The sequence below is a fragment of the Panthera uncia genome, chromosome A2 (genome assembly GCF_023721935.1).
Source record: "Panthera uncia isolate 11264 chromosome A2, Puncia_PCG_1.0, whole genome shotgun sequence".
Lineage (NCBI taxonomy): Eukaryota > Metazoa > Chordata > Mammalia > Carnivora > Felidae > Panthera > Panthera uncia.
In genome coordinates, this window is record NC_064816.1 from 117,591,017 (window position 1) to 117,610,669 (window position 19,653).

The window sequence follows — 19,653 nt, forward strand, 5'->3', positions numbered from 1 at the left end:
CTGTGATTTTATTTTATAGTGATTTTATTATATATCTTGATATCTAGTGATGTAAGTCTTTCGGTAATTCTTTTTATTTTTTCAGGATTGTCTTGACTTCTTTCCCCCCTTTGCTTTTCTTTATAAATTCTAGAATCAGTTGTCAAAGCTGATTGAATGAATTTCCTTTGTATCTATAAATCCATGTGTGGGGTAACTGGCATTTTCAACAATATCATCTTCTAGTCAATGAACATGGTGATATTAATCCATTTTTTAAGTTTATTTTGAGAGAGAGAGAGAAAGAAAGAGAGAGAGAGACAGTACACACATGCAGGCATGAGTAGGGGAGGGGCAGAGAGAGAGAGGGAGAGAGAATCCCAAACAGACTCTGCACCATCAGTGCAGAGCCCCATGTGGGCCTTGAACTCACGAACTGTGAGATCATGATCTGAGCCGAAAGCAAGAGTCGGACACTTAACAGACCTAGCCGTCCAGGCACCCCTCACCCATTTGTTTTTTAAGAAATATTTTTCAGTAATGTTTTATAGTTTTCTGTGAAGAGAGAACATTTTTTAAAAAGTTATTTCTGGTATTTAACTTTTGGATAGTTTTTGAGAATATTTAAAAATTTTATTTTCCAGTTTTTGTTGCTTGTTTAAAGAAATAGAGTTAATTTTTGCATAAAACAACCTTGTTAAATGCATTTATTAAGCATTATAAATTATCTGTAGTTTAAAAAAATTTTCTGCACATAATTATGTTGTCTGCAAATTCTGACTTACTAAAATGCAACATACATCAGTACTTTTACTACTCTTCTGTTAATGCAAAAACCATAGAATTATATATTTTGATTTTACATACCTATTAATCTCGATCAGGTTATTATTTTTATATAATCAGTACTTATTTAGATTCACTCTCATATGGACCTTTCTTTTGCTCTTTATCTTTTTCCTACATTACCATGATAAATCTGGGATGGTTTTCCATATGTCTTTGGCATTCCATTTATTGTAGGTTTACTGAATTTTCTGTTTTTCATTTTTGTTTTTAAATATTTTTTCTGGGAAAGAATTCAAGTTTAACAGTTATTTTCTTTCAGTGCTTGAAGACGTTCCATTGTCTTCTGTATTCCATTATTTAAATGGAGAAGTAAGCTGTAATTCTTATTTTGCTTCTCTGAAGGAAATGTCTTCTTTTTCCTCTGTTACTTTCAACACATTTTATTGTCTATTTATATTTTTTCAGCAGTTTTACTGTGATAAATTTACTGTGTTTTATCTCTATATTTTCCTGCTTGGGGTTTCATATTTCTCAAAACTGTGGCTTGATGTCTTTCATCAGTTTTAGAGACTTTCTGTCTGGTATTACTTCAAATATTGCTTCAGTCCCATTTGTTTTCTACATTTTCTCCTAGACTACAATTCTACATATTAGACTTTTTTTCCCCATGTCTTTCATGTCTCTGACTCCATTTCTTCCTTCTTTTTCAAGCTTTACTTTTGATATTTCCTTCTTGTTTATTGCCAGTTAACTAATTTTCTCTCCTTTCCCCATCTGTATTTCCATCTATCTATTATTAGATACAGATTTATATACACACACACACACACATATATATATGTGTGTGTGTGTGTGTGTGTATTGCTGTTAGACACATCAGTTAAGTTTTTAATTTTAGTTTTGCATTTTAAATTCTATTTTTCTTTTTTGGGGGGGTGCAGAGGGAAGGGGAAAGAGAAAATCTTAAGAAAGCTCCACACCCAGGGCAGGGCTTGAGGCGGGGCTCGATCTCACAACTGTGAGATCATGACCTGAGCCAAAATCAAGAATCAGAAGCTTAACCACCTGGGCCACCCAGGTACCCCTTAAATTTGCGTTTTCTATTGTACAGCTTATATTCTCTAATGAAACCTACCATCTTGTCATCTAATTTCTTGAACAACAGTAATCACTTATTTTAAAGACCATATCTTAGGGTGATGAGGGGCTCCATGATGAGTGTGGAGCCTGCTGAAGATTCTCTCTCTCTCCCTCTGCCCCTCTCCCCTATGCACACACTTTCTCTCTCAAATTAAAAAAAAAAAAAAAAAAGGCCATATCTGATGAAGTCAATATTGAATCACCTGTGGCTCTGGGTGTGTTATCGCCGCCCCCCCCCCCCCAAGATTTAAACCATCTGTTGTGTTTTTTTTTTAATGTTTATTTATTTTTGAGAGAGACAGACACACACACACAGAATGTGAGGGTAGGAGGGTCAGAGAGAGAGAGGGAGGCACAGAATCTGAAGCAGGCTCCAGGCTCTGAGCTGTCAGCACAGACCCCAGTGCAGAGCTTGAACCCACAAACCATGAGATCGTGATCAGAGCTGAAGGTGGCTACTGAACCGACTGCACACCCAGGCACCCCTAAACCATCTGGTTTTATTTCCTGATATAACAGTCATTTTTTATTCTAATCCCTTCATTGAGCATGAAAACACTTTGGAGATGCTCTGGTTGGTGGTATCTATGCCTAGGGTTTGTTTTGTCTCTGGTAGAAAGTTAGGGTGGAATACAATCATTTCAATCCAATCAGATGTTGAGTTAATTTGAAGTTGGGCTTCAGTCTTTGTAAGGAATGTTTTATTTCCTTTAAAAAAAATTTTTTTTCTTAACGTTTATGTATTATTGAGAGACAGAGAGCACAAGCAGGGAAGAGGCAGAGAGAGGAGGAGACACAGAATCCGAAGCAAGTTCTAGGCTCCGAGCTGTCAACACAGAGCCTGATACGGGGCTTGAACTCACAAACCATGAGATCATGACCTCAGCCAAAGTCGGACGCTCAACCGACTGAGCCACCCAGGCTCCCCAGGGATGTTTTATTTCTGATTCATTCCTATTCCTGCAGTATAGGTTGTTGAGGGCTCTTAAAAGAAATCCTGGAGTGTTTACTAGGGTTCCTCCTCCAATTATTTCCCCTAATACTTGTAAGAATGCAGGAAATCTTTGCTCAGCCTGTCTCTTAGCCACCATTTGTGAATCATCAAATTCCTTGATCAGAAAAGCAGTTTGAAATAAATGCCTATATCACCTCTTTGTAATTCTTTCTCCCCAGAATCTTGTTTTTTCAAGTCTTCACTGCCTTTGTAGTTCCTCAACATCTTCATATTTAGGAAACATATTCCCAAGCATCTCTAGTGGATTTTTGTGGGACAGTTGGTCTGAAAGCAGCTACTCTGTCATTACCAGAAGCATAAATCTCTGATTACTTATCTTAACTGAATGTACAGTTGTCCCAGAGGAACTTTTTATAAGAGAGAGAGGAATAGTAAGGGCTCTGTGTGAAGCTAGGTGAAAATTTTCTTATGATGCAGGGCTTGGTATATAAGTTCACTTTTATTTCCTCTCTATGAATTGGATAAATATATATGGGATTTTTAGTTTTCCTCACTGCTACAGAGAAATTATTTATGGTTTTTGTGTTTATGTTTCTCATTCTTCTCTTTACATTACAAAGACTTCCAGGGAAATGAAAGAAAAAATTCTAACTTTATAATGCTATCTTCAAATTGGAAGTCTAATCTCATTTTCATTTTAAATGTATCACTATGGTTATTGTCTGGAACATTATTTCAAAGAGCAAAAGATTGGCATGAGCCTAAATGTAAATGAATACAAGATGGTTAAGTAAATTATGATAAATTCCATATATTAAGATATAACCATTAAAAATAATTAGGTAGCTTTCTATGTAATGACATGGAACTATTCCAAGAGGAATTGAGTGAGAAAATCAAGGTGTGGGAAAATGTGTGTGCTGTTACTGTTACTATTTGTGTCAAAAAAAATGTGTATGTATTTTTTATAATGAATAAGTTGTCTTGGGAATACTGTATAAGAACTATTAAAAATTACTACTTTCTAGAAAAATTACTTCTAGCGAATGGAACAAGGTCACTGGGAGACAGGTCTCAGATGGACATTAACTTTTTAATGCATAACCTTCTGTATCTTTTGAATGTTGCACTGTGGGCATGTGTGACCTATTGAATAATAGAAATAAAATATTTTTTAGAAGAAAACATTCACTTTGATGTATTCTAATGAAATAGTCTTCACTTGTGGGCATTACTATACTACCTATTACCTTCTATTATTTTTCTATTAATATACATATTCCATGTAGCTATAATAAGATAACTTTATGTTACTTTTATATAACTTTTTCATGTTTTTATAGTGTTCAAAATTATTATTTTAAAATTTGGCATAATATTTTGTTTAGTGCATGTACTATAATTTACTTACCCTTTCCCTAGTGTTGGTCGTTTGTATATTTACATGTTTCCTTATTATGTGTAACATGGTGATGAGTATCTTTGTGAATGTGTATTCATTTGGTTTCCATAATTAGCTCTAAAACTTTATGGTTATTTGGTAAGGCTGAATGAAAAGAAAATAAGCCCTCTCTGGAATAGAAAAAGGTTAGAAATGATTATGGATGCTACTTTGAGTTACCCATGATAAGCATGGCAATTTTCGTTTATTCTAGCATTGTCTATATGGACAAAACAAACAGAATTGTTGCTCTTTAAATATACATACAGTGCGAATTGAACTCTTAGGAAATAATGCACTTAAAGAATCATTAATTATTACCTAATTACTTGCACCACTGTGGCATGGACAGAAAAGTGCTCTGCAATGATGAAGTTGTCAATTATAGTTGATAATTAAGGGGCCAGGTGCATGTTTAACTTAACAAGATAAATATATGCCCAGATGTTGTTTGTCTGCTGCTTCATTACCAGGTAGGTTAGAAGATTTTCATAAACTAGAAAGACTATTAAATGCATAACCTTGCTACATCAAGAAATCTTTAACAAATCTGTTACTCTAACCAATATTCATTTAAGAAGACTGTTCATCAGACTTCCTGGAGAGCTGAAGAAGTATGTGTGTATAATACCATATTTGCAGATTCTCAGTGAAATGGCTATTTGAATATAAAATAGGGCAAAAATACAACAGAATCAGAAATTGGAGAAGATGCCTCTTCATGCCAGAAACACGTAGGAATTGTATACAAGATTTAAATACCAGATTGAAAGAAGACAACAAAGGCTCAGTTCCTGTGGGGAACATTCCAAGGAACCCAAGAGCCTTGGATATCAGAGGTGAAGATTCTGGCAGATGTATAGTAAAATATCCTAAGTTGAAGGAGAGAGACTGGGAAGAAAGGACTAGCTGCAGAAAATATGGAAGTCAGACCAGATCACTCCTTGTATTCGTCTGCTAGGACTGCCATAACAAAATACCAGACAGGATGACTCAAACAGGAAGACCTAATTTTCTTAGAGATCTGGAGGCTGGAAGTTCAAGATTAGGGTACTGGCAGGATTGGTTTCTCCTGAGACCTCTCTCATAGGCTTGCAGATGGCTCCCTCTTGCTGTGCCCTCACATGGCCTTTTTCTCTGTCTGGGTGCCTCTCTGGTGTCTCTTCTTCTAAGGATGCAGTCACATTAGATTAGAGTAACCTGGGTGAAGGATATACGGTAACTATTTGTACTATCATTTTTTGCAACTGTTCTATAACTGTAAAAATTATTGCAAAATAAAAAGTTAAAATTTCTGTGTCCTGTATTCTTTTCTTTTTTTTTTTTAAGTAAGCTCTATGTGGGTCTTGAACTCACAACCCTGAGATCAAGAGTTGCATGCTCTACTGACTGAACCTGCCAGGGGCCCGGTGTTCTATTCTTGAAGTCAGTTTGACCAGATATAAAAAATCTTTGACTCATATTTTCGTAAGTGTGTAAACCTGTTACTCTGTCATTTTCTGGCATATCACATTACTGTCAAAAATAAAATGATTTGATTTCCTTTCTTGTATCAGGGACTTAGTTTCTTTGTTTGAATATCCAAAAGATGCTTTATTTTATTTTTGTTAAAAGTTTGATAAAACCGCTAGTGTATGTCTTGCCTTGGCCATTCTGGGAAAATTTTTAGTATGTCCTTTTAATATGAATTTTACATTTTTAAATTTAATTAAATTAATTTTAATTTAATGGTTCAGTAAAGTTTTCCCCAAATTCTTATTTTAAAAAATTAAAAAAAATTTTATGTTTATCTACTTTTGAGAGAGAGAGAGAGAGAGAGAGAGAGAGACTCTGACCCGAGCAGGGGAGGGTCACAGAGAGGAAGACACAGAATCTGAAGCAGGCTCCAGGCTCTGAGCTGTCAATACAGAGCCTGACACAGGGCTTGAACTCATGGACCACGAGATGATGACCTGAGCTGAAGTCAGACGCTCAACCAACTGAGCCACCCAGGAGCCCCTAAAAATTTTTTTAACTGTCCAGAACAATTGAAAGCATATCAATGTGGACATCTATATATACTTTATCTATATTTACCAATTGTCAACGTTTAACTACATTTGCCCTATATCTGTCTATAAGTGTATGTGTTTGATTTATTTATTTATTTATTTATTTATTTATTTATTTATTTATTTTTGCTCAAACTTTTGAGAGTATAAAATGCATTGAAACTGTTTGGAAGCTACTACTTACTTAATTATTTGCACTTGTGAAAAAAGAAAAATGGGGGCACCTGGGTGGCTCAGTTGGTAAAGCGTCCAACTTTGGCTCAGGTCATGATCTTGCTGTTCGTGGGTTTGAGCCCCACATCGGGCTCTGTGCTGACAGGTCAGAGCCTGGAGCCTGCTTTGGATTCTGTGTCTCCCTCTCTCTCTGCCCCTCCCCTGCTCACCATACTCTGTCTGTCTCTCTCTCTCAAAAATACTAAACATTAAAAAAAAATTTTTAAAGGATAAAAAAAATAAGAGGTCTGTCTAAAGAGGACTAACCAAGTTAGACTGGCAGTTCTTAATAGTCAGTGGTTATTATTCTGGGGCCATGAAATATATTTAATATATTGTTCATAATACCATCATCCTCTTACTTAATCCACATAAACTTTAAATATTGGACAAATTTTCAATTTCCTTGGCTTATCAAGTAATAATAATCCAGAAAGCCAGTCATTTATAGCTACCATTTATTAAACATTAAATATTGAAGTGACATTAGATTACGAGATTTCACAGACTGAGAGATCATTTATTTATTACAAGATGTTTGCAAGGCAAGTAGTATTCTCCTTGTTTTTACAGTGGAACACACGGAAGCAGATAGTTAAGTAAACTACAGGTGACCACATATTAATAAGTGATAGAAAGAGGCTAGTGAGTCAAGTCTGTCTGAACCCAAGCCCTGCTCTTTCCACTACAGAACACAGAATATTGGGAACTCTCAAATGCACAGCCTGGACAAAACGCCTAAAGGTCTGAATGACTCACATGGGCCATCTGTACTGGTTGAGATCAAGGGCTGCTTTCAGAAGCTCATTACTCTTTACGTGGCACCGGCATCCCCTAAAGCCCACCCAGTTCTATGGGTATCGGAAAAGAGAACGTTCCTTACCCAAGGAGGGTCCTGTGTGAAAAGTCTCCATGCAGCTTGACTTTCCAGCGGACTCATGTTTTGCCCCTTCTGATGGAGGCCTGGGGTTTTCCTTCTCAGTATCTGACGTTGGCACACTCTGTGTGGCAGGCACCCCTGCCGGCTGCCAGGTTCCAGCATACATAGGGCTCTACTTGAAGTAATGGTCCTGATTGGACCTGATTTGGGTGGGAACTTGATTCAGTAGTGTGACCTCCAGGAGAAAGAATATGGCATTGGATAATTCTGTCCTTGTTTTGGGGATCAGCATATCACCTACATACTTCCTTATTTATTTTTTCAGAAAAAGCCATTTTATTGAGGATTAATTTGCCTAGTTGTATTTTGGCATCTCCCTTTTTTTTGTTCTTTTCTGATTATTATCATAATATATATTTAGTATAAAAGTGCCAATAACACAGAAATATATGACAGAATGTGAAAGTTTCTTTCATTAAAAAAAAATCACTATTTGTTGGGTACTTATCATGTCCCATATACTTTATATATACATACCCTCACTCATGTTTTGCAACAACTCTATGAACAGGCATTAATATTCCTATTTTGCAGAGAATGAAAATGAGACACACAGATGAAATCAGCTTTCCAGAAAGTCTACCAGGTAACAAAAACCATTCTCTTAATCATTGCACTGAACTGCATTTAATTCTTGCTTGGCTGGCGTGTAAGCTTTCACACTTTGGCTCCATTGTGGTCTTTTCTTCACACAATCTTTATTAGAATCTTTTCTCCTCTGTCTTTGACTTCAATTGTATCTTTTTTTCTGATGACACGTACTATGGGGAACTCACTAGCTAATAAGCTAATAAGCTTTTCAAGAGCATTTACTTACATAGCTGTGGTGCCTATAGCACGGGCATGCCTAACAGCACATAGAGTTGCTAGGCCGTAAGTCTCCATAGAATCAATACATGAATGGACAGAGTTTTAACCAACAGCCTCTTTTTTTTTTTTTAATTTTTTTTTTAACATTTATTTATTTTTTTGAGACAGAGAGAGAGAGAGAGAGAGAGAGAGCGCGCATGAATGGGGGAGGGGCAGAGAGAGAGGGAGACACAGAATTGGAAGCAGGCTCCAGGCTCTGAGCCATTAGCCCAGAGCCCGATGTGGGGCTCGAACTCACGGACCAGGAGATTGAGACCTGAGCTGAAGTCGGACGCTCAACCGACTGAGCCACCCAGGCACCCCACCAACAGGCTCTTTTATGTATTATGTCACTTGGTCCTATTAGACTAAAATAAACTCTGTTTTAATGGGACAATGTATACCATTCCACTGCTGAATTTGAGTCCTGAGTTTCATACTGCTAATTGCTTACATAAAAATTTAATAAGAATAATAACATTAAGAGGTTAGGATGTTTTACGTGCTGCCTAAAGAAGCGTAATGTTACACACACACACAGTGATGTTGATTTGTCTTCCATCGTCCTCTGTTTTTATCATTGCATGTGGGCACTTTTCTCTCTTGCCCAATTTAAAGCTCTCTGGCTCCATTCAGAAGTATCTTGGGGCACCTGGGCGGCTAGTAGGTTAAACGTCTCACTCTTGATTTCAGCTCAGGTCATGATTTCACGGTTTGTGGGTTCGAGCCCCAAGTTGAGCTCCGTGCTGATGGAGCCTGTTTGGGATTCTCTCTCTCTCTCTCTTTCCCCCTCTCTCTCTCCCTCTCTCTCTCTGCCACTCCCCCATTCACACATGCACGCTCTCTCGCTCTCTCTCAATAAGTAAACTTTAAAAAAAAGGAAGTATCTTGCCCAAAACTTCTCCTCGGTTTGCATTGGATGCCCTCTGCCTCATTCCAGTAGTCATCTTGACATTGTAAAATGTACCTTAAGAATCTAGTCCAGTTGGCCACTTCCCCCAACCTCTTCTGTCTTCCAGAGCCAAAACTCTCTAGGGAAGAAGAGATGGAACACCGCCTGAACTCTCCTTTCTTTTCTCCTCGGGTACCCTTGCTTTGTACCCCGTGTTTCTCCTGGCTTTGTATTTATTTTCTGTGAAATTGTGTAAGTGGGCACAAGCCAGGGGTTCAAAGAACTTTGGTAGCTTTTCCTTCAGAGGTGGCTCTGTACATGCTGTCAGAGGACATTTTCATCTCTTTAGGGTCTTCCCACAGGCCCCTTCTTCTGCCTTCTGCCCCACTTAGACCTTCACCCACCCTGTGGAGGGTTGCACTCACCACACCCTGTGCTCCTTTCGGACTCAACTATGATCACTGGGGTGTCCTGACTTCAGATCTGTCACTAGTATGCAGTTTGACCTTTCAGAAGTCGGTAGACCTTCCTCGACCTCCTGGGAACTGGAACTCACTTCAGAAAGAGAATAGTGAATTGAGAGTTGTAGAATACAGGTCTCAAAAAAAAAAAAAAAATCAGCAGCTAAAAGAGCTAATTATGCCAGTGTTTCTCCACCCATTCTGTTGATGAAAGAGCCTCCAAAACCATTACCTGTCAATCCGATCCTGCAGATAAAAGACTTCCTTTGAAAACAGTCATCCCATGAAAATCTGAGAGCCAGTATCAATATTTATTAGGGGACACACACCCCTCCTGTCCTGTCGTATCATGGATTTACAGTACAACCAGTTATCCTGGGCTCCCTAAGCTCTTTCAAAAATTGTGCTAAAATTAAACCTGTCGGCTGTTCCTTGGGAGAATCACAAAGTTGCAGACAGTTGTATAGCTGACTTGCCTGCAAAAGTATGGAAGCAGTTTTTCTTTTGTGTATTTTTGAATTTCCCCTTGGCAAAATATTTCTTCTTGTATTCCCCCTGCCCCTGTGGTTGCTGGTTGTTAGTATCTGGAAGCCAAGTTCCTCTGGGAATGGCTGACACGTTGTTCTGCAACAACACAGGTCAAAAGGGAGGGAGAGGTGCGTGTTGGCCACTGAGTGGAAAAACAAAACAAAACAAACAAACAAACAAAGATTAACAGTCACTGGAAGCCGTGCCTGAAGGAATAAGAAACTTACAACTGCAAGAGGAAGAAAGCTTTTTAAAAATTAATTTTGGAGAAAGAGGAGGTCAATTGGGAACGTTAAAAAAGCTTGATGTCCAGAGTAAGGAGCAGCAAATGGTCCATGTGAGCTGAAATTAATGCCACAACAGGTTTAGGAAGCACTAGCATGGCTTTTCCCTAGAGGGAAATATAACAATCACTCCGTCAACAGTCAAGCGTTTTGAGCTGTGTATTAGAAACCATACCTATTTTTAAATCCCCAAGAATTTTCTAGGAAGAAGAATCAAAGGCATTGTTTGTTGAATGAGTGAATGAGTGAATAAGTAAGTGAATGAATGAATGAGGGAATGAGGGAATGGAACAAGGATGACGATATTCCTTCTCTGACCTGGTCAGACTGCACCTGGAATATTGTGCTCAAACTGAAGGACCATTGAGATGGTGACCACATGGGAGCCATGTTATATGAGGAATTTGAAAGAAACAGGGAAGTTAGCTTTCAAGAGGGGACCTCTTGAGAGTCTTAATGAATTAAATTAAGAACTGAGCAGCAACTTGGGGCCAGGGACTGTGCATGGAATCCGGGATGGGTAGAAGATAAATACAAATATGTCCTGCTTTCTGGACACTTCTCTTGAGGGAAGGAAAAGGAGACTGACTCTGCATGCTTCTAAAGAGCAAGGTAGGAATAATAGTGGCGGCTTTAAGACAAAATTTCAGTTTCATAAAAGGAAATGGATCTTTATAAACTGAACTGTCCCAAGTTAGAAGGGGTTATGTTTGAGAGACAGCAAGCCTTCCTGCTGTGGTGATTCAAAGTAGTTTAGATGACAAGGAATTGCAGATGTCTTCTAGACTCCTGTAGGGACAGGATGACCACCCGTTGGGCTATTCTTGGACTGGATTCTCTATTCCCTTCCACCTCTCATAAGTTCTCTCTTTTTTTTGAGTTTATTGATTTATTTATTTTGAGAAAGAGGGAGGGAGGGAGAGAGAGAGAGAGAGAGGGAATGAATGCCAAGCAGGCTCCGAGCTGACAGTGCAGAAACTGTGAGACCATGACCCGAGCCCAAACCAAGAGTCAGATGCTCAATCGACTGAGCCACTCAGGCACCCCATGTGTGTCTTTGAATCATAAGATTTGGGAGAGGGGAGATGATAGGGTAGCCAAGTGAAAAAGGGAGCATAGTTTGAGTTCATTGAAACCTAAGTAATAATAGCGAACTTCTACTGAGAGTTGGCCAAGTCCTTGGCAGTGTTGGGCAGCACCTAGCCTATGAGGCAGTACTATTTTACCCTCTTTTCCCAGCTGAGAAAACAGCTCAAGTACTGTGCCCAAAGAGCCACAGCAGTTCAGCCAGCATGGAACGGAGTTGTACGCTCCGGCCTCCGAGCCGTACTGCCTTGCTTACTCACACGTTGCCTTATTTCTCGACTCAAACCTGTGCTTGTATGCCTCCCTGGAATGATACCTGCAAGGATTCTGAAGAATGCATTTAATTTTGCTACAACTTGCTTAAGCTCCTGTGAATGCATGCCAAATGTATGAAACTGTGGGAATGTGAGGAACTAGGAAAGTTATTTAGAGCAAGGATTCTCACCTGACGTGTGTGTGTGTGTGTGTTTTCACATGTCACTCTATGAAGGAATCCGTGGCTTTAATTACATTCTTTTTAAAAAAATATTTCTTTTATTTATTTTGAGAGAGAGAGAGAGAGAGCAAGCATGCATGCAAACAGGAAAGGGGCAGAGAAAGAGGGAGAGAGACAGAATCCCAAGCAGACTCCTTGCTGTCAGCACAGAGCCTGATGTGGGGCTCAAACTCACAAATTGTGAGATCATGACCTGAGCCGAAATCAAGAATTGGTTGCTTAACCGACTGGGCCACCCAGGCACCCTGAGCTTTAATTACATTCTTAAAGGGATGACCTATAATCTCACAGAAGTTTAAGAAATACTGATTTAAGGCCTTCTAAGGCTTCTGTGGAGAGAAGAGAGAGCCTGTCCAGATATGAACTTTTATTCACAAACAGGGATCAGCTAACTTAAGAAAAAACAAAACAAAACAAAATCGCAGCAATTGAAGTTATTAAACCAATTCGTTCTGTTGTAGGAACCATCTAGATTTATCCTTTTGGGATTCACTTTGCTAGGTATTTCAGACTCTGTGAGGAGGCATTTAATGGATGCATCTTTTTCCCTAAAGGAAGTTGGGAGCGCAGGAAGAACACAGGAACTTAACTCAGCTGGGGAAACGAGGATCGCTCCTTGGCTTTTCTTCAGCTCCTCCCCTAGGGTTTTGCAATATTCAGCAGGAGAGTCTCTGAATGATCATTTTGTTTCCACGAAACTTCATTTCTCCCGCCTTCGATCCTTGCCTGATACCATCCAGCATCGCACAGCAGTGAAAACAAAGGCAACAAAATGGAAACCAGAGAGATCCCAGGCAGTCAGATTTCCAAGTCGAAAATTCATCTCTGTTTCTGAGCATCCAAAGAGGCTCTCAGCACTCTTGCTGAATGCTTCTGACAGCAAGATAAAACTCTCCTTGCATAATAACTACGCGCTCCTTCGTGCTGTGAAGATTGTTCTTTGGCACAAAACTTTCGCAAAAGCTATTGGGAGAAGAGGGAGTTTGATTTTATTCACTAGTCTTATGTTAAGCATTTAATGATGGTATTCCCCTATTTCTATTAACACTACATAAGGTATCAAAATACCATTTGTCTTCTTATTAACAGTCCATTCTCCTGCAGGAAATGACTCCCCCCAAAAGAAAGAAAATCAAATACTTCCAGCTAATGAAGAAGATCACTTCTGTTTTGACTTAGCTTTTTTTTTTTTTTCCTTGCCTAATTCTCACATCTGCTATGGAAGGATGGTCCCTTTGCCTAAGTGTCCATCACCACTCTATATGAACTTGCTGAGGTCTCCCTTTATATGTACCCTGTTTTGGGGTTTCCAGTATAGTTTTTGCAGATTAAAGGTTTCTTAGTTGTTATCAGCAATACTTTTGGATATGTCAGCCTTAAGGCTGTAGATAAGTATGTATTGGTTCTATTGATCACATCAAGGTGCCAATAAGGTAGAATGTTATAATTGATATGTGAACAGTTATCACAGTTTATAAACCACTTTCATATGCAGATCTCTTCTAATTTTAATGAAATGTGATGTCTTGGGGGAAAAATCTGATTTCGCCAGCAAAATATTGCATCAGATGATGGTCTGTGGAGAACCCTGATACCTTATGTCTGCGTCTGTGTCTGTGTCTGTCTCTATCATCTGTCTGTCTCTCTCTTTGAGACTGTGTCTCCCTTGCCACTAGTGGGACCTCTTTTCCACTGAGAAGAGAGTTGCCCCACATACTCAAGATGGAGAGGATTCCACGTCTTGATCCTGCTCTACTTGCTATGAGCCAGAGGGTCAACTTGTCTCCTCTTGACTCTTTTTTCAGGTTGTGTCAGTTTTACAGAGGAGTGGCCATATTCATTAAATGTGGGCTTAACCAGTTTGACAGGGGGTAGGGAGGGAGTAGCCTGTGGTTTGCTCCGTAGGCCAACAATGCTAATAACAACGGAAAGCACATAAGCTCTTATGGTATGGGCACATGCTCTTACGATATGGGCAATTACTTTTCTTTACAAATCTGATTTCTTTTTAGTAGCCTTTATTTTTTAGAACAGTTTTAGATTTATGAAAAAGTGGCCAGTGTAGTACAGAGTTCCCATCCACCCCATACCTTTCCCCTATTACTAACGTCTTGCAGCAGTATATTATATTTGTTATCATTAGTGAACCAGGAATGGTACATAATTAAGTAAAACCCCTAGTTTATTCAGATTTCCTTCATTTTTACCTAGTGCCCTTTTTTCTATCCTGGGATCCCACTCAGGCTACCATATTCCAGTTAGTTATTGTGCCTCCTTAGACTCCTCTTTTCTGTGACAATTTCTCAGACTTTCCTTGTTTTCAGTGACTTGACAGTTTTGAAGAGTAGTTGTCAGGTGTTTTGTAGATGCCCACTATTGGAATTTATCTGATGTTTTTCTTACGATTAGACAGGTGTTATGGGGATTTGGGGAGGAAGGTCCCAGAGGTAAAGTTCTGCCTTCATCACATCATTTCAAAGACACGTACTATCAACATGATTTCTGACCACTGATGTTGACCTTGATCACCTGGATGATGTAGTGTCTGTCAGATTTCACTACTCTAAAGTTACTTTTCCTCAAATGCACTATGTGCAGCCCACACCTAAGAAATAGGGAGTTGGGTTCCCCCTCCTTCTATATAAACTATTTGAATTCTTCTGTATAGGAAATTTGTCTCTTTCCCCTCAGAAATCCCTTTTCAAAAGTTATTAAACACAACAGTAGCAACGTTTTAAAAGGAAGATGCAACGTCATTTCTCTACAGTGTTACTAAACTGTCCATCTGAGGTATGTATTTTGCATCCCTCACTCCGCACACCGAAAATTCAGTTATGGCTACAGATGTGCCAGGCATTGGGCAGAAAGCTGACGGAAGCACTCTGTGCAGCTCCCAGTACACGGAGAAAGGTTAGAAGAATCATTGCCGAATTCCTAAGTGGGATCTGAACCCCCCAGGCAGCCCCAGCCCAGGCTGGTGGAGGACTCCACGCACAGTCCTCACGCTGTGATGAAGACCGATAATGCACAAGCCCCACCGAGTGTGCTCTGTGGGGCCCAGGGTGAGCATGAATGCCTCCCCCTGGGGATACCTCAGGAGGTCCTAAGTGCTCAACGGTGGAAGGACACCTCAGGAAAGGGTGGTTGGCCAGAAATGCTTTTAGAAAGACGAAGTTGGTCCTGAAGAGGAGGTGAACGGGAGGGAGGTGGTAGGTGGGGCTGGTGAGGCCCAGAGAGAAAGAGTGTTCGACAACTGCCCACCCTCTCTGCCCTTTGTCTCAGCTTTGCTACTTCTCACTGCAGGGATGCGAGGTGGGGACCTCGGGTGAACAGAACGGACATACTCATGCTCCTCAGCTCGGGACCATGAATGTCACTGGTCCATGTGAGATGTCTCTTTCGCTTGGTTTGATTTTGTTTTTTCCACCCATTCATCCTTCCCCCCAGTCTCCTCCTCCTTGTCCTGTCCACACCCACGCTGTATGTTCAAGCTGTGCCCTTTCGATCTACTTTCCCAACACTTCTAATTTTTTAGCGGTTAGTGTTGTTTTGGATTTCTTATTTTGTTTCAATTTTTTTCATCGATTTTTTTATTTGAGTATAGCTGAATCACAATGTTACGTCAGTTTCAGGTGTACCACACAGTGACTCAACCTCTCTACAGGTTATGCTGTGCTGACCACAGGCACAGCTACCACCTGTCACCATACAACACTGTTACAATATCAGTGACTCAGCTGTACCTTTTATTCCGCTAGTTCATTCATTCCATAATTTGAAGTCTGTACCTCTTACTCCCCTTCACCTATCTTGCCCATCCATTTAAAAATTTCTATAATAGTCGTAGCATGCTATAAATATAACCATTTTTACTTTTGCAATAACTTTTCTTTTTCCTTTATTTTCACTCAATATTAATTTTTAAATCTATCCGTGAATTTTTCTTTACCCTGCTTTTTGTTCTATTCAGGCGTCCAATGGTTTGGATGGGACCTATCCACACTGGGATGGGCAATCTACTTCATTTAGATTCAAATATTAAGCTTATCCGGAAATACCCTCACAGACATACCCAGAATATATTTTTTAAATGTTTGTTTATTTTTGACAGAGAGAGTGTGCAAGCTAGGGAAGGGGCAGAGAGAGGGAGACACAGAATCCGAAGCAGGCTTCAGGCTCTGAGCTGTCAGCACAGAGCCCGATGTGCAGCTTGAACCCACAAACTGCGAGATCATGACCCGAGCCGAAGTCGGACACCCAACTGATTGAGACACCCAGGCGCCCCCAGAACATGTTTTTAACCAGATATCTGGCCCCCCCATGGCCCAAATTGACACATAATATTAACTATTAGAGGGGCACTTGGGTGGCTCAGTTGGTTGAGTGCCTGACTTCAGCTCAGGTCATGATCTCATGGTTCGTGAGTTCGAGCCCCACATCGGGCTTGCTGCTGTTAGCGCAGAGCTTTCTTCAGATCTTCTGCCTGTCCCCTCCATTCCCCTGCTCATGCTCTCTCTCTCTCTCTCAAAAATAAATAAACATTAAAAAATAAAAAATAAGCATAAAAAACCATAAATAATCACTCTATCAGAAAGAGAGAATGGTGGGGGGGGGGGCAATCCATTTAATTATTTTCTAGAAATGCACTCTGTTGAATGTCCAGAAGTTAGGACATTGGGCCTGTAGGAAATGTAATTCAACATTGTATGCAGGACAGCTGTAAATAATATTTAAATGTAAATAAAAGTTACTGATTTTCAACTTTCAGAGTGGGTTTATGGACAAAGAATGGATGATGTTTGCAGTTGCAGAAATTAATGGAAATGGTGGTGAAAGTAGCCGCAAGTCGAGTGCAAGTTATAGGGTAGAAGGTGGAAGGGGAGAGTGTTAGAAAGAATAGGAAGTGTGCCGATACCCTCTTTGTGTTTATATAGTATTTTTTTATTAATATATGAAATGTATTGTCAAATTGGTTTCCATACAACACCCAGTGCTCATCCCAAAAGGTGCCCTCCTCAATACCCATCACCCACCCTCCCCACCCTCCCACCCCCCATCAACCCTCAGTCTCTTTGTGTTTAGAAGGGAATGAAGATACCGAGTCATGTCGATGGAATAAAAAATAGAGTCATGATGTTGCACAGCATCCTAGTTATTCTTTCTCCCTTTCTTGAGGCCTCAGTGAAATGGTCGTATAGGAATAATCCCGTGTTGCCAAAGAGAGAAAAAAAAAGAGATTAGCAGCAAACGGTGCTTTCAGTAAATGTGTGGATAATGAAGATGTGGAAGCCCTTTGATGGTCAAATAGAGCAGGGAAGCGATAGCTCCAAATATCCAGAAGGGGGCCCTTAACACCAGAGGGCATCAGTCTGCGGGGCAGAGACCTAGAGGGCCTGCAGGAGTGGATGTTAAGGAACAAGAATAAGAGTTGATGTGAGTGAGGAGGAAAGTTGGGGATGGTGACGTGGAGAGGGAGCATTTAACCTGAAGTCTGTCCAATACTTTCTCAATGGAGGCAATATTGGCATTTTGCGCTGCTCAAATTTTATTTTATTTCTTTTTAAATGTTTAATTTTGAGAGAGAGAGAGAGAGCGAGCGAGCCAGGAAGGGCAGAGAGAGAGAGAGAGAGAGGAGAGAGAGAGAGAATCCCAAGTAGGCTCCACAACTGTCAGCACAAAGCCTGATGAGGGGCTTGAACTCACAAACCATGAGATCATGACTGGAGCTGAATCCAAGAGTCAGATGCTTAACAGACAGAGCCACCCAGGTGCCCTGCTGATCAAATTTTATTAAATGGGACACTCCTATGTATTTTGGCATCCCCGGCCCCTCCCATTTAATGCTAGTACCAATGATTCCCCAGTTATTATGGCAACGAAAAATGCCCCTACTTGTTTCTAAATGAAAAGGGGGTACTGCTTCCATTTAAGAATCACTGGAAAGAATGCTGTACTGATCCCACAGCCTTTTTTTTTTTTTCTGCTCAGAGGACAAGTGGTCTGAATTTTTGCCTCCCTCTGTCCCTGGGCTACATGTCAGATGTCTCTCTAAAGAAACTGGGTAAAAATCTCTGAGGAGAATTCGGGTTGCAATGTGGATGCCGGTGCCAGCTTGTTACCAGCTCGTGGTGATAGAATTCTGTCAGCAACAAGCCCCAGCCCTACGCATAGAAATAGCCAGATTTTTCTATTCTTGGAAGAGACCTAGTGATGGTGGGATGGATAGGGAGATGTATACATACAGCAGCAAAAAAATGCATCGCCCAGCTGTACTAGCAGAGAATAAAGATGGGTATAAAGATAACCAGCAACATGAAAACAAATACCATGATAGATCCAATAGGATAATTCTCCTAGAAGAAAATGGTTAAACCAGGGAACATAAGAAAGTAAAAAAAAAAAAAAAATCCTCTACTTAATATCCTCAGAGAGGTTCAAGAAGGTTCTGTATCCATAAAATAAAGACAGTAGGCTATGGAAAAAGGAACAATCATAGAATAAGAAAGAACTCTTGGAAACGAAGCATTTATTTCCCAAAACTAAAATTTCAACAGACGAATTAAAAGGTAAAGTTGGAGAAATTTCCCCTAACGTGAAAACAAAAAAGGAGAAAAGATAAACAAAGGTATTCATCCTGGGAAGTATAGTATCTGATGAATACAACTTCCATAAGATGCTTCTGTGAATAGATGTTCTATAATATTGATAGAAATAGATGAAGAGAAATCAGTCTGTGTGTAAAGAAATTCTTCACGTGGTTGTTTTGAATTAGAATGGATTCTCCTCTCACTGCCTAGAATATTGGTATTAGGATCTCAGATTTGGTCTTCTCCCTTTGGCGATTTGAGTGTTCCTGAAACCCATTTATCTTAAATACGATCACAGCCAAAGCAGTTCTGGGGTGTAGACAGTGAGTTCTCTCCGTTAGGAGGCCAACCCGGCACAGCACACCTGCTCGCGGTACCTGGATGGGTCGCTAATGGGAACTGGAGCCACCTTCGCCCTCCTGCTCTGGGGTGACGCCCTCAGACACCTCTTTTCCAGAAGATGATCCAGCAACTTCCCTTGGATATTCATCTGGATTCTCTCTCCTTTCAGACAGATCTCTGCTCAAGTTTTATCTCCTAAAAGAAGCCTGCTCTGACCATCTGAGCAAGGACAGTCCTCTCCTACCCCATCATCTCTGCCCGCATAGCCAGCTTTACATCTCCGCATATAACTGCCTGTCATGCTGGTGTATGTTTTCGGTCTTCCCCCCAGGAATGCATCTTTCAGGAGGCCCAGACTTTGTCTTTCTGTCCTGGTATTCCTAGCACTTGGCACACTGGATATGGTTAATAGATGCTATTATTTGGCATTCTTTATGCGGGGACACCGCAAGGGAGCTTCCACTGTATTTTTATATTATAGGGAGCCTCTCCTTCTATTTTCCACTTCTGTGGTTAGCTCCTTGCTTACTGGAGTCATTGTGGGAGCCAGAATGGCTGGTGAGGGCAGCAAAAGTGCTGACAGAAGGGCAGGGATGCCCCAGTTGTGACTGTGGGATTAT

The 19,653-nt window shown here is 40.2% G+C and overlaps 1 long non-coding RNA gene across 1 annotated transcript in view; it reads right to left on the reverse strand.

Moving 5' to 3' along the window:
* Window positions 1-8,675, reverse strand: part of LOC125930033 (uncharacterized) — a 192,500-nt gene extending 183,825 nt beyond the window's left edge. Inside the window, exon 1 of the long non-coding RNA XR_007460042.1 lies at window positions 8,635-8,675. This is a non-coding gene — a long non-coding RNA (uncharacterized LOC125930033). The remainder of the gene's footprint in view (window positions 1-8,634) is intronic.
* Window positions 8,676-19,653: the final 10,978 nt, after the last annotated feature.